At 44.5% G+C, this 4,121-nt stretch overlaps 1 protein-coding gene across 3 annotated transcripts in view; it reads right to left on the reverse strand.

The window, feature by feature from the left end:
* Nucleotides 1–911: 911 nt before the first annotated feature.
* PRELID2 (PRELI domain containing 2) overlaps nucleotides 912–4,121 on the reverse strand; it is a 139,395-nt gene continuing 136,185 nt past the window's right edge. For all 3 annotated transcript variants that reach the window (XM_075344598.1, XM_075344597.1, XM_075344596.1), the window contains one exon: nucleotides 912–4,121. This exon is cut by the window's right edge and continues 622 nt beyond it. The gene's annotated coding sequence lies outside the window, so the exon portion shown is untranslated.

The raw sequence follows: 4,121 nt of genomic DNA on the forward strand, positions 1-4,121 counted from the left end.
GTTCAAAATCGCTAATCGGTGACACGCCCCCCTAATCTCAATTATCGTTGCTGCTGCAATAACAATGTTGTTAGTCATTCCTGCAGCAGCACACATCTGTGTCTGACACCGCAGGAACGAGGAACCTCACCTTACCTGCGTCCCGCCAGCATTGAGGAAAGAAGCAGGTGGCCGGGATGTTCGTCCCGCTCATCTCCGCCCCTCCGCTTTGATTGGCCGGCCACTTAGTGACATCATTGTGACGCCAAACAAACCGCCCCCTTAGAAAGGAGGCGGTTTGCCGGTCACAGTGACGTCGCTAAGCAGGTATGTGTGACGGGTCCGGGCGATGTTGTGCGCCACGGGCCGCGATTTGCCCGTGTCGCACAGCCAATGGTGGCGGGTACGCACGCTAGCGATATCGGTACTGATTTCGCAGCGTGTAAAGCTACCTTTACAGTCTGAATGTAGGGCTGCGGGGAATGAGGGTGCTGCGGTAGAGCGGGTCATCGGCGGCACGAGCAGGCTCTAGCAGCCTGCCGTGACCACGTGGGCCTGCTCATTTCATATGCACACCAATCCTCCCACCCATCATCTCTCCGCGCTGAAGCCAGCGCTGATAGGTGGGCGGGATGATGGGTGGGGAGGTGCATGTATTGTAAACAGCCGGCCCACATGATCACCCCTGGCAACTACAGCCTCGAGTGATCATGTGCGGCTGTATTCACTGCCCCCCCCCCGCGTATCATCATCATTGCGGGGGGGCAGTGAATAAGTACGGTATACTCACCGTTCCCCTGCAGCATTGCGATGTCCTCCTGTCTGCCGGCCAGCTGATCTTTGTAGAGTGATGAGCACAGTGATGACGTCATCCCTGTGCGCACCACTAGTCTCCACACACATCAGCGGGCGGCAGACAGGAGGACATCGCGATGCTGCAGGAACAGCTCCATACTGGTCAGCGGCGCTGCTGCTGACACAAAGAAGATGATCGATGCTGCAGGGAGTGAGGAAAGGCGAGTATAAACGTTTATTTTTCTTGCTGTGCCATAGGATACAGGCCATATAGCAGGATGGGTAATATAGCAGGATGAGGGCATATACCAGAATGGGGGTATATTATGGAGCAGGATGGGGGTATATGGCAGGATGGGGGTATGTCATGAGCAGGATGGGGCTATATAGCAGGATAGGGGTTATTTATCAGGATGGGGGCTATACCAGGATGAGGGACATATATAAAAGGATGGGAATCATATACAAGGCAGGAGGATCATTACCAGGATGGGCTACCTTAGAGAATTTAGGGACATTACCTCCATAACAGTATCAGCAGCAGATCCTCGCCCCCATAACCGTGTATCATGAGCACATTTTTTGCTTAAAATTTTAAATTTTCCTCCTCTAAAACCAGGGTGCGTCTTATGGCTCGGTGAGTCTTATAGTCCGAAAAATACGGTAATTTGTAGACAGTGGAAACCTAAGACTACACAGTCTTAAAATGCACAAGATTTTGCACAGTGCTTTATGTTGCCAGATAAATTTGGTGCATGTTTAGACAGGCCTAAGTTTACAACATCTTTAAGTTAGCTAACTTTCTGACAGATATTTGCAGCAACAATTTAAATTGTGATTTAAAGCATGTATATTTAAATCTTCCACATAGATTTCTTTTTATATACTGCATATTGCACTTAATTGCCCACTTTAGGTCAATAGCACTTCCCTGGCTTCACTATGCGATTTCTCTGTTGGTGAACACAATGTAAGAACATTACACAAGCTCCCTGAAGAAGTTCTTACGAAACGTACGTTGGAAGCGTGGGTGTGTGACAGAGGTAAATTTATGCTACTTATAAGCCCTCTACTCCTTTCATCATTGCGCTAAGATTTACAATTTGCTTGCTCGCTCCATTCAGCGTTCTCCAGCTTTTCTCTGCACTGTTTGCACAATCTAATACTTTTTTACTATTGTTATGGCTCACTTGCATTTCACTTGAATCTTATATGTAATTGTTAATTGAGCCTTTTTCTGCTGGTTTTTGCTGCTAGAGCCTGCACTTTGCACCTTGTTTCTTAGGGTTTTATTTGGGATAGAACAGCTCTGTATATTTATCCAGGATATTTTATGGCACTATGCACTTTCATATGTATTTGTACTTCTAGATTTTGGATGTATTTATTGGACTCCTTCTATCCCAAATATTTATTACACCTTCTCTGTTGGCACCTTGTTCCTCATGTTTTTAATGTGATTATAAATTACTTAATAAAATTGACATTTTTGTGGCCCTATACTGTGTGGTTTCGTTGTTTATTTACAATGTAAGAACAGCCAAGTTCCATCATTTAAAGAATTCCAGATACATCCTTCTCATACACAGAAGTAACAAACATTAACTTGATAAAGCTTGTTAAATATCATGAAATGAAATATTTAAACTGATAATTGTATGTGATGCAGTAACTGTAAAGTTTTAGTTTGCTACACTGAGATAGAGATCCAGCTACATGTAGTCAGAGACCAGTTACTGCATCTCAGAATACATACATTATGGCTGTGCCGATCTTTATTGTCTGCTCACTGTGGATTGGAAAGGCTCTCCTGTGCATGCAAGGTCTAGGAGTGCTTTCCATGGCCAGACAGAAAAATTGGGAAAGAGGAGCAATGTTAAGTGTTCATTGAAGGCAAAGCAATAGACTGACACAAACTCCTGGCACATACTTTACCATTGCATTAGGCCATGATACCCCAAACAGATGCTAAAGAGTGTCTTTTAAATCTCCATCTGGCCAGTAGGCATCTGCATGCGGTTTATTAATCTACATAGAAAAGCACTACAGGACAGCACAGCATGTACACCGATTGCCATGAACCTCAAAGCACCACTCCACTGCAGTAGTGCTCCTGATATAAAAGTCCCATGCCCCTACTCTTATACACACCCTCTGGTGTCTTTAGCAACGCTCCAGTCGGTCTTCTGCAGTTTGCATCCTGCCGACTGCTCAATTATCATGAAACAAGCCAAAAGGACACGTCAATACAAGTCTATGAGAACCTCATTCTGGCTCTCAGCGAAAAACTTGTGATGTAACTTCAGTTTTCAGGCCAGAGGTTACAGACACAAGATGGCGCCACGGGACCAGAGCGAGGACGTAAAAAGGTGAACATGCTGGAGGGTGAATATAAAGATTGGGGGCACGTACCTTAGTTTAAAGGCACCACTCCAGGGCTGAAATAAAAATAAAAATACTGGAGTGGTGCTTTAAGCATATACAACCTGATCTAATAGTATGGGCGTCACCTAATAGGCTGCGGGCTTGTGACTATGTTATCTGCATGTGTGAACATCACTATGCAAGCAGTGTGTAGTTTTATCATCTAGCAATTGCCCCCTCCATTCCATGGAAGTGTGTGTGTTATTTGCTCCTCTTGCACCTGTGATGCCTCCATTTAGTGGGGGTTCAGCTGTAAACTGATAGAGTATTCGTTTTTGGCCCTTGGCGATGTACAACTGCAACCCATCTTTGCTGTAAGTAATAAGCATATACAACCTACAGAAGCCAAAATTGCAGTATACCCTTCACTTACGATGGTCACAACAAACAGGAGACATGTTCATCAACACATGGCAAGAACATATCTTTACAAAAACACTGTGTAAAAAAAGTAAGTAGAATTGAGCACTGTTTTGGGACTACCCCTGAAGTAATCTGTCACTCAATAGTCCTGAGCAATAAATTCACAGGCCCCTGGACCAATAGCTACAATAGTATTCTCTGGCAGATGAACAAATAACGAGAATTGCCTCCTGCCCCTTCTGATTAGTAGGCCTGGGACAATGTCATGTGTTTGTCACACCATGATGACGTTGCACTACAAATCAGAAGAGGTGACTGCATGTCGTAGGCAGGAGTATTTGAGGGGCTTCAGCCCACCTACCGCTCAAGGGCATTTTGTGCCCAGTAATTAGCTGAAAGAAATTACAGTATATTTGGAGTCAGGTGGTTTGCTTAATTTCTTCTTAAATGTTTATTTTCATGCAATTATAAAGATGGTAAAATATTAGCCATCTTTCTCCGGTTTTGTGGTTCCCATTATGAGTGTTCATAGTCTTGTACAATATTGTCATGCATTACAG

This window comes from Anomaloglossus baeobatrachus, chromosome 4 (genome assembly GCF_048569485.1).
Source record: "Anomaloglossus baeobatrachus isolate aAnoBae1 chromosome 4, aAnoBae1.hap1, whole genome shotgun sequence".
In the NCBI taxonomy this organism is placed as follows: Eukaryota; Metazoa; Chordata; class Amphibia; order Anura; family Aromobatidae; genus Anomaloglossus; species Anomaloglossus baeobatrachus.